Below are 12375 nucleotides of genomic sequence, written 5' to 3' on the forward strand. Positions count from 1 at the left end.
TCTTTAAGAATTTTCCTCAGTTCATTGTGATCCACACAGTCAAAGGCTTTTGCTTAGTCAGTAAAGCAGAAGTTGATTTTTTCTGTAATTCTCTGGATTTTTCTATGATCCAACAGATATTGGCAATTTGATCTCTGGTTCCTCAGCCTTTTCTAAATCCAGCTTGAACATCTGGAAGTTCACAGTTCACGTACTGTTGAAGCCTGCCTTGGAAAATTTTGAGCATTACTTTGCTAGCATGTGAGGTGAGTGCAACTGTATGGTAGTTTGAACATTCTTTGGCATTGCCTTTCTTTGGGATTGGAATGCAAACTGACCTTTTCCAGTCCTGTGGCCACTGCTGAGTTTTCTAAATTTGCTGGCATATTGGGTGCAGCACTTTCACAGCATCATCTTTTAGGATTTGAAATAGCTCAACTGGAATTCCATCACCTCCACTAGCTTTGTTCATAGTGATGCTTCCTAAGGCCCACTTAATGTCACACTCCAGGATCTCTGGCTCTAGATGAGTGATCACACCATCGTGGGTTATCTGGTCATTAAGACCTTTTTTGTATAATTCTTCTGTGTATTCTTGTTGCCTCTTCTTAATATCTCCTCCTTCTATTAGGTCCTTTCTGTCCTTTATTGTGCCCATCTTTGCATGAAATGTTCCTTTGATATCTCTAACTTTTTTGAAGAGCTCTCTAGTCTTTCCCATTCTACTGTTTTCCTCTATTTGTTTGCATTCATCACTTTTTTATCTCTCCTTGCTATTCTTTGAAACTTTCTCCTTGCTATTCTTTGGAACTTTACATTCAGATGGGTATATCTTTCCTTTTCTCCTTTGCCTTTTGCTTCTCTTTTCTCAGCTATTTGTAAGGCCTCCTCAGACAACCATTTGGCCTTTTTGCATTTCTTTCTTGGGGATGGTCTTGATCACTGCCTCCTGTACAATGTCACAAACCTCTGCCCATAATTCTTCAGGTATTCTGTCTATCTGATCTAAACCCGTAAATCTGTTTGTCACTTCCACTATATAATTGTAGGTGATTCGATTTAGATCATACCTGAATGGCCTAGTGGTTTTCCCTACTTTCTTCAATTTCAGTCTGAATTTGGCAATAAGGAGTTCATGATCTGAGCCACAGTCGGCTCCTGGTCTTGTTTTTGTTGCCTGTATAGAGCTTCTCCATCTTTGGCTGCAAAGAATATAATCAATCTGATTTTGGTATTGACCATCTGGTGATGTTCATGTGTAGAGTCATCTCTTGTGTTGCTGGAAGAGGGTGTTTGCTATGACCAGTGCATTCTCTTGACAAAACTCTGTTACCCTTTGCCCTGCTTCATTTTATACTCCAAGGCCAAATTGCCTGTTACTCCAGGTATTTCTTGACTTCCTACTTTTGCATTCTAGTCCCCTATGATGAAAAGGACATCTCTTTTGGGTGTTAGTTCTAGAAGGTCTTGTAGGTCTTCATAGAACCATTCAACTTCAGCTTCTTCACCATTAGTGGTTGGGGCATAGACTTGGTTACAGTAATATTCAATGGTTTGCCTTGTAAATGAACAGAGATCATTCTGTCAATTTTGAGACTGCAACCAAGTACTGCATTCTGGATTCTTTTGTTGACTATGAGGGCTATTCCATTTCTTCTAAGGGATTATTGGCCACAGTAGTAGATATAATGGTCATCTGAATTAAATTCACCCATTCCAGCCCGTTTTAGTTCACTGACTCCTAAAATGTCTATGTTCACTCTTGCCATCTCCTGTTTAATGGCTTCCAGTTTACCTTGATTCATGTACCTAACATCCCAGGTTCCCATGCAATATTATTCTTTACAGCATCAGACTTTACTACCATCACCAGTCACATCCACAACTTGGCATTGTTTTCACTTTGGCTCTGTCTCTTCAGTCTTTCTGGAGTTATTTCTACACTCTTTTCCAGTAGCATATTGGGCATCTACCAATCCCTGGAGTTCATCTATCAGTGTCCTACCTTTTTGCGTTTTCATGGGGTTCTCAAGGCAAGAATACTGAAGTGGTTTGCCATTCCCTTCTCCAGTGGACCGTGATTTGTCAGAACTCTCCACTATGACCTGTCCATCTTAGGTGGCCCTACACGGCACGGCCCATAGTTTCATTGAGTTAGACAAAGCTGTGGTCCGTGTGATAAGCTTGATCAGCTTTCTGACTGTGGGCCTCATTCCATCTGCCCTCTGTTGGACAAGGAAAAGAGGCCTTGGAAATCCATGGAAGCTTCCCAATGGGAGAGACTGAGGGCAAAGATACCCTCTTGAATAAGTGGTGCTGGGAAAACTTTACAGCTACATGAAAAAGAATGAAGTTACAACACTATCTAACACCATACACACATCAGATCAGATCAGATCAGTCGCTCAGTCCTGTCTGACTCTTTGCGACCCCATGAATTGCAGCATGCCAGGCCTCCCTGTCCATCACCAACTCCCGGAGTTCACTCAGACTCACGTCCATTGAGTCAGTGATGCCATCCAGCCATCTCATCCTCTGTCGTCCCCTTCTCCTCCTGCCCTCAATCCCTCCCAGCATCAGAGTCTTTTCCAGTGAGTCAACTCTTCGCATGAGGTGGCCAAAGTACTGGAGTTTCAGCTTTAGCATCACTCCTTCCAAAGAAATCCCAGGGCTGATCTCCTTCAGAATGGACTGGTTGGATCTCCTTGCAGTCCAAGGGACTCTCAAGAGTCTTCTCCAACACCACAGTTCAAAAGCATCAATTCTTCGGCGCTCAGCCTTCTTCACAGTCCAACTCTCACATCCATACATGGCCACAGGAAAAACCATAGACTTGACTAGACGAACCTTTGTTGGCAAAGTAATGTCTCTGCTTTTTAATATGCTGTCTAGGTTGGTCATAACTTTCCTTCCAAGGAGTAAGCCTCTTTTAATTTCATGGCTGCAGTCACCATCTGTAGTGATTTTGGAACCCAGAAAAATAAAGTCTGACACTGTTTCCACTGTTTCCCCATCTATTTCCCATAAGTGGTGGGACCGGATGCCATGATCTTCGTTTTCTGAATGTTGAGCTTTAAGCCAACTTTTTCACTCTCCACTTTCACTTTCATCAAGAGGCTTTTGAGTTCCTCTTCACTTTCTGCCATAAGGGTGGTGTCATCTGCATATCTGAGGTTATTGATATTTCTCCCAGCAATCTTGATTCCAGCTTGTGTTTCTTCCTGTCCAGCGTTTCTCATGATGTACTCTGCATAGAAGTTAAATAAACAGGGTGACAATATACAGCCTTGACGTACTCCTTTTCCTATTTGGAACCAGTCTGTTGTTCCATGTCCAGTTCTAACTGTTGCTTCCTGACCTGCATACAAATTTCTCAAGAGGCAGGGCAGGTGGTCTGGAATTCCCATCTCTTGAAGAATTTTCCACAGTTGACTGTGATCCACACAGTCAAAGGCTTTGGCATAGTTAATAAAGCAGAAATAGATATTTTACACACAGATAAAACAAAATGGATTAAAGATCTAAATGTAGGACCAGAAACTATTAAATTCTCACAGGAAAACATAGGCAGGACACTTGATTACATAAATCAAAGTAAGATCTTCTATGACCCCCCCCCCCCAGAGTAATGGAAATAAAAACAAAAATAAACAAGTGGGACCCAATTAAACTTAAAAGCTTTTGCACAGCAAAGGAAACTACAAACAAGGTGAAAAGACAGCCCTCAGAATGGGAGAAAATAATAGCAAAGAAAAAAACTAACAAAGAATTTCCAAAATATACAAGCAGCTCATACAACTCAATCGGAAAAGCAAACAACTCAATCAGAAAGGGGAAAGGGACCTGAAAAGACATTTCTCCAAAGAAGACATACAAATGGCAAACAAGCACATGACAAGATGCTCAACTCAGTCATTATTAGAGAAATGCAAATCAAAAGTACAATGAGATACCACTTCACATCAGTCAGAATGGCCATCATCAAGAAGTCTACAAACAATAAATGCTGGAGAAGGTGTGGAGCAAAGGGAACACTCTTGCATTGCTGGTGGGAATATAAACTGATGCAGCCACTATGGAAGACGATATGGAGATTCCTTAAAATGGTAGGAATAAAACCACCATATGACCCATCAATCCAACTCCTAGGCATATACCCTAAGGAAATCAAAATTGAAAAAGACACATGTGCCCCAGTGTTCACTGCAGCACTATTTACAATAACTAGAATATGGAAGCAACCTAAATGTCCATCAACAGATGAATGGATAAAGAAGCTGTGGTACATATATACAATGGAATACTACTCAGCCATAAAAAGGAATGCATTTGAATCCATTTTAATGAGATAGATGAAACTAGAGCCTATTATACAAGTGAAGCACGTCAGAAAGAGAAATATAAATATCATATACTGACACATGTATATGGAATCTTAAAAGATGGTGATGGTCAACAAAGGAAACTATTAGCAAGGTGAAAAGACAGCCTTCAGAATGGGAGAAAATAATAGCAAATGAAGCAACTGACAAACAACTAATCTCAAAAATATACAAGCAACTCCTGCAGCTCAATTCCAGAAAAATAAATGACCCAATCAAAAAATGGGCCAAAGAACTAAATAGACATTTCTCCAAAGAAGACATACAGATGGCTAACAAACACATGAAAAGATGCTCAACATCACTCATTATCAGAGAAATGCAAATCAAAACCACTATGAGGTACCATTTCATGCCAGTCAGAATGGCTGAGATCCAAAAGTCTATAAGTAATAAATGCTGGAGAGGATGTGGAGAAAAGGGAACCCTCTTACACTGTTGGTGGGAATGCAAACTAGTACAGCCACTATGGAGAACAGTGTGGAGATTCCTTAAAAAACTGGAAATAGAACTGCCTTATGATCCAGCAATCCCATGCTGGGCATACACACTGAGGAAACCAGAACTGAAAGAGACACGTGTACCCCAGTGTTCATCACAGCACTGTTTATAATAGCCAGGACATGGAAGCAACCTAGATGTCCATCAGCAAATGAATGGATAAGAAAGCTGTGGTGCATATACACAATGGAGTATTATGCAGCCATTAAAAAGAATACATTTGAATCAGTTCTAATGAGGTGGATGAAACTGGAGCCTATTATACAGAGTGAAGTAAGCCAGAAAGAAAATCACCAATACAGTATACTGACGCATATATATGGAATTTAGAAATATGGTAACAATAAACCTGTGTATGAGACAGCAAAAGAGACACTGACGTATAGAACAGTCTTTTGGACTCTGTGGGAGAAGGAGAGGGTGAGATGATTTGGGAGAATGGCATTGAAATATGTATAATATCATATATGAAACGAGTTGCCAGTCCAGGTTCGATGCACGATACTGGATGCTTGGGGCTGGTGCACTGGGACGACCCAGAGGGATGGTATGGAGAGGGAGGAGGGAGGAGGGTTCAGGATGGGGAACACGTGTATGCCTGTGGTGGATTCATTTCGATATATGGCAGAACCAATACAATATTGTAAAGTTTAAAAATAAAATAAAATAAATTAAAAAAAAGATGGTGATGGTTTAGTCGCTAAGTCATGTCCTACTCTTGCAACCCCATGGACTGTAGCCTGCAAGGTTCCTCTGTCCATGGATTTTCCAGGAAAGAATACTGGAGTGGGTTGCCATTTCCTTCTCCAGAGGATCTTCTGGACCCAGGAATTGAACCTGGGTCTCCTGCATTGCAGGCAGATTCTTTACCGACTGAGCTACAAGGGAAGCATGTTCCAAAAAGATGGCATTGATGAATCTGTTTTCAGGCCAACAATGGAGAAACAGACATAGAGAACAGACCTATGGACATGGTGGGAGGAGAGGAGGGAGAAGGGGAGATGTATGGAAATAGTAACATAGAAATTTACAATACCATATGTAAAATAGCCAATGGGAATTTGCTGTATGACTCAGGGAACTCAAACAGGGGCTCTGTGACAGGCTGAAGGGCGGGATGGGGAGGGAGATGGGAGGGAGGTCCAAGAGGGAGGGGACATGGGCGTACCAATGGCTGATTTTTGTTGATGTATGACAGAAAACCACAAAATTCTGTAAAGCAATTATCGTTCAATTAAAAATTTTTTCATCTTTTAAAAAGTGCATTAAAGATCTAAACATGAGACAGGACACTATAAAATTCCTGGAGGAAAACATAGGCAGAACACACTCTGACATAAATCACAGCAATATCTTTTTTGATCCACCTTCCAGAATAATGGAAATAAAAATAAACAAATAGGACCTACTCAAACTCAAAAACTTTTGCATAACAAAGAAAACAATAAACAAAATGAAAAAACAACCCACAGATTGGGAGAAAATATTTGCAAACAATGTGACTAACTAAGGATTAGTTTCCAAAATTTACAAACAGCTCATGATGCTTAACAGCATCAAAACAAACAACCCAATCACAAAATGGCAGAAGACGTAAGTAGACATGTCTCCAAAGAAGACCATGCAGATGGCCAAGAGGCATGTGAAAAGATGTTCAATATTGCTAATTATTAGAGAAATGCAAATCAAAACTACAATGAGATATTACCTCACTCCAGTCATAATGGCTATCATCAAAAAATCCACAAACAATAAATGCTGGAGAGGGTGTGGAGAAAAGGGAAACATCCTACACTGCTGGCAGGAATGTAAATTGGTACAGCTACTATGGAGAACAGTATGGATGTTATTTAAAGAATTAAAAATGGAGCTACCATAGGACCCTGCAATCATACTCCTGGGCATATACCTGGAGGAAAACATGATCTGAAAGGATACATGCACCCCAATGTTTATTGCAGCACTGTTTACAATAGTCAAGACATGAAAGCAACCTAAATATCCATCTACAGAGGAATGGATAAAGAAGATATGGTATATATATACAGTGGAATATTACTCAACCACCAAAAAGAATGAAATTATGCCATTTGCAACAACTTGGATGGACCTAGAGATTGTCATCAGATCAGATCAGTCGCTCAGTCGTGTATGACTCTTTGTGACCCCATGAATCGCAGCACACCAGGCCTCCCTGTCCATCACCAACTCCCGGAGTTCACTCAAACTCACATCCATCGAGTCAGTGATGCCATCCAGCCATCTCATCCTCTGTTGTCCCCTTCTCCTCCTGCCCCCAATCCCTCCCAGCATTAGAGTCTTTTCCAATGAGTCAACTCTTCGCATGAGGTGGCCAAAGTACTGGAGTTTCAGCTTTAGCATCATTCCTTCCAAAGAAATCCCAGGGCTGATCTCCTTCAGAATGGACTGGTTGGATCTCCTTGCAGTCCAAGGGACTCTCAAGAGTCTTCTCCAACACCACACTTCAAAAGCATCAATTCTTCGGCACTCAGCCTTCTTCACAGTCCAACTCTCACATCCATACATGACCACAGGAAAAACCATAGCCTTGACTAGACAGACCCTTTATTGGTAAAGTAATGTCTCTGCTTTTCAATATGCTATCTAGGTTGGTCATAACTTTCCTTCCAAGGAGTAAGCGTCTTTTAATTTCATGGCATACTTAATGACAGATAAGGAGATAAGGAGAAATACCATATGACATCCCTTAAATGTGGAATCTATAAAGAAATGATACAAATGAACTTACTTATAAAACATAAAGACTCACAGAGAACAAATTTATGGTTGCCAGAGGGAAGGATGGGGGAAAGGGATAGTTAGGGACTTTGGAATGGACACGTACACACTGCTATATTTAAAATGGATAACCAAGAAGGAACTAGTGAATAGCACATGGAACTCTGCTCAATGTTATGTGGCAGCCTGGATGGGAGGGGAGTTTCAGGGAGAATGGATATATGTATGGCTGAGTCTCTGCTGTTCACTAGAAACTGTGACAATATTAATTTGCTATATCCCAATATAAAATTTAAAAAATTAAGTTTATTTTGCCTTAATATTAATAGAGCTGCCCCTGGTCTCTTTTGGTTATTGTTTGCATGGAGTATCTTTTTCCATTTCTTTCACTTTCAACCCATTGTATTTAAGGTCTAAAGTTAGTCTCTGGTAAGCAGCATATAGTTGAAATATGTTTTTATCAATTCAGCTAATTTCTTTTGATTACATTTACATTTAAAGTAATTATTAACAAGCACTTACTTCTGTCATTTTGCTCTTTCTTTTCCATATGTCTTACAGCTTTATTTTGGTCCCTTATTTCCTATATTAATGTTTTCTTTTGTCTTTAGTTGAATTTTGTAGTAAAATCCTTAAATTCCTTTCTCTTTTCCGTTTGTGTATATTCTACAGCTATTTTCTTTGTGGCCACCATTGGGACTACATTTAAATTGTAAAATTAAAACATTCTAATTTGAATTTGTACTAGCTTATCAGAGTACATCATGAGAAATGCTGGGCTGGATGAAGCATAAATTAGAATCAAGATTTCTGGGAGAAATATCAATAACCTCAGATATGCAGATGACACCACCCTAATGCAGAAAGCAAAGAGGAACTAAAGAGCTTCTTGATGAAGGTGAAAAGAGGAGAGTAAAAAAGTTGACTTAAAATTTAACATTCAAAAAACGAGGATCGTGGCATCCGGTCCCATCACTTCATGGCAAACAGATGGGGATAAAATAGAAACAGTGACAGACTTGATTTTATTGGGCTCTAAAATCACTGTGGATGGTGACTGCAGCCATGGAATTAAAAGATGCTTACTCCTTGGAAGAAAAGCTATGACAAACCTAGACAGTGTATTAAAAATCAGAGACATCACTTTGCCGACAACGATCCATATAGTCAAAGCTATGATTTTTCCAGTAGTCATGTACAGATGTGAAAGTTAGACCACAAAGGCTGAGCACTGAAGAATTGATGTTTTCAAACTGTGGTGCTAGAGAAGACCCTAGATTGAGTCCCTTGGACTACAAGATCAAACCAGCCAATCCTAAAGGAAATCAACCCTGAATATTCAATGGAAGAACTGCTGCTGAAGCTGAAGCTCCAATACTTGGCAAAGACTCCTGATGCTAAAAGCTGACTCACTGTAAAAGACCCTTATGCTAGGAAAGACTGAAGGTAAAAGGAGAAGGGGGCAGCAGAGGATGAGATGGTTAAATAGCATCACTAACTCAATGAACATAAATGTGACCTAACTGTGGGAGATAGTGAAGGACAGGGGAGCCTGTCTTGCTGCAGTCCCATAGAGTCAGACATGACTTAGCAACTGCACAACAACAAACGATTAGTGGTGTTGAGCATTTTTCATCATTTACTAAACAAATATGTATGCAAAGAGCCAACTCATTGGAAAAGAGTGGGAAAGATGCTGGGAAAGACTGAGGGCAGGAGGAGATGGGGCAAGAGGATGAGGTGGTTGGCTGGCATCACCAATTCAATGGACATGAAGTCAGGCAAACTCCAGGAGGTGGAGAGGGACAGGGCGGCCTGGCATGCTGCAGTCTATGGGGTCACAAAGAGTCAGACACGACTGAGCAACTGAACAACTAGCTTATCTTCAATAACACAAAAACTCTACTCTTTGCATGTCTATCCCCATCCCTTTCAGTTGTTAATGTCCCCAAATTGTATCCTTATATACTCTAAGTGAGAACTGGAGCTCATGGATCCAGCCTCTTCTTTCTCTATAATTACCTAATTAGCTGTAGGACTGATTGGGAGCGGAAAAAAAGCTTGAGGTGGAAAATGCACAACACCAACCAGTGTCACAAATACATGTTAACAATGGCATCCCATCTCTACACACACACAGCCTTCCTCCACACAGAAACAGCTGTCACTGAGTTAGGTAGGTCACAACATCATGTGGAAGTAGTAGATGTTTCCACAAGATGGCAGTCTTTCTTTGTACTGTAAAACTTAATAAGCAATGTTGCAATGTTGCAAAATACTTAATAAACAGTATTTTATTATTTATGTAGCTGTTATCATGAATTGTATGTCATACACTACCACATTTTGAACAGATTTTTTAATTTGGGTCACAATTATGGTTCGATGCATTGGTGGTGTTATAAGTGAAGAAGGAAACATTCTAAATAGCAGTGTGTTCATGGACATGTGCATTTGTGGACCCCACCTAACCTCAACTGGATGATGAAGTTCCAAGGACTCTCAGGGGTGAAGTTAATTTGAGAGTAGTGATTAAAAAGTACTGGAGACGGAGGTTTGTATATCACGTTAATCAATGTGAACTTTATCCTGAAAAACATGGGAAATCATAGAAATATTTTAACCAGGTGGGTGTCTGGATCAGCGAAATGTTTCTCAAACTTTACTCCTTGTTAACACCTTCGTTATTTTTTCCATATGTCCATATCACCTCTAGTTAATTTATTTAATGTTGCTTACATCAATCTTTTATTCTTTTACAAACATATGCCAAAAGGAAACTCATTATCAGCATTGCTTGCCATAATATTTAAAATAAGATATAGCCATTAAAATAGAACAATGTTCATTTATGTACCAACTTCATTTTTATTTCATTTGTTGGTTGTGCTGGGTCTCTGTTACTATGCATGCACTTTCTCTAGTTGCTGCAATGGCGGGGGGGGGGGGGGGGGGGGGGGGGGGGGGCTGTGGGAGGGAGGGGAGGGGCAGGAGTAGCTACTCTCCAGTTGTCTCCAGTTGTAGTGCACGGCCTTCTCCTTGCAGTGGTTTCTCTTGCAGAGCACAGGCTCTAGGTGCAGGGGCTTCGGTGGTTGCCATGTACAGGCTCTAGAGCAGGATCACTAGCTGTGGCAGGGGCTTAGTTGATCTACTGCATGTGGAATCTTCCTGGACCAGGGATGAACCTGTGTCCTCTGCATTGGCAGGGGGCAGCTTCTTATCCACTGTACCACCAGGGAAGTCTTACGTACCAACTTTAAATCATCTCATGCACCGCTATGTAAATCTACCACAGTTTTTGTGCTAGATTTTCTCATTTTTTAAAAATATTTTTTGGCTGTACCTTCCACAGCTTACAGGCTCTCAGTTCCCAACCAGGGATCGAACATGGGCCACAGCAGCGACAGCGCCATATCCTAACCACTAGGCAGCAGGGAACTCCTGCCATATTCTCAATTACTGGGTCTTAGGTGTGCCCTGTAATCGCCTATTACAGAGTTGTGAGTGTAGAGAAGCTCAGACACAGGCTGAGGGTATTAGTTTCTCTGCTGTGTAACACCTTATGAAATTTTCATGTGCATACAAATCACCTCGGGATCTTCTAAAAATGCAGATTTTGATCCAGCATGGGATCTGAAAATTCTTCACTTGTAACAAACTCCTAAATGATGTTAATGTTAGCTTCCCAACCATGCAACGTAGCAAGGTACAGGACTATAAGTCCCTGAAGGGCAGGGACCGTGCCTTAATCCTCAGCATAGTGTCTGGCACAGACAACTTCTTAGTTAATACTTACGGAAAAGAGCACAGAATTTTCTTTCCCCAGCAGTCACGTGAGGCTTCCCTGATAGCTCAGTTGGTAAAGACTCTGCCTGCAATGCAGGAGACCTCGGTTCCATTCCTGGGTTGGGAAGATCCCCTGGAGAAGGGAAAGGCTACCCACTCCAGGATTCTGGCCTGGAGAATTCCATGGACTGTACAGTCCGTGGGGTCGGACACGACTGAGCGACTTTCACTTCACTTTCTCAGCAAACACATGACTCTCCATATGCAAGCTTCAGCTTAGAAGTCTCTCTCACCCACTCACACGCACACCACTACTATTCAAAACATTTTAATTTTTCTAAAACTATAGTGCAGCTTTTATTTTCTACGTATAACCAGCTTAGATTATTAACTCTAGGACAGCAGAGACCTTAGTTGTACTGATTTCCGAAGCTTCCGTCTCACCTAGGTGTATCCCAGGCGTGGTCTGGCAGTTAGAGAAGAAAATTGGACAAGGCCTAAGTTCTCATGGAGCTAATGATCTAATGACGACTTCACCAAGCAACAGGCGATCACACCCGGTTTCGAAGCCTAAGTTTTGAAGCCTATCTGCAGAAGAGCAGATACAGGAAGGTCTTCTAAAGCCGCCGGCTCCTACGGAGCGGGAAGTCCTGGAGTTCAGATGGCTCGAGGCCAGACGCCGCGGGTGGAATCGCGGAACCCGACTCTTTCATTGGACAGTCCGGATCGGGAGAATCCAAAGTGGCGGGGGGGAGGGAGAGAGGCTGCTATGTGCTGTCGCAGGAGTAGTCAGAAGATTACAAAGTGGATATCCAGGCCATGAAGAGAACTAAAAAATCGGTAACTGAAACTATCTTCTAAATACTCCCTTATGAAATTATGCGTCTCCGCATCCTATGTCTTGGAGGAATTGGACTGGCCCAACCTCCAAGGAGCAGTAGAGCGCAGCCGGTCGTCTAGAGAGTCC

Source organism: Bos taurus, chromosome 25 (assembly GCF_002263795.3).
Source record: "Bos taurus isolate L1 Dominette 01449 registration number 42190680 breed Hereford chromosome 25, ARS-UCD2.0, whole genome shotgun sequence".
NCBI lineage: Eukaryota > Metazoa > Chordata > Mammalia > Artiodactyla > Bovidae > Bos > Bos taurus.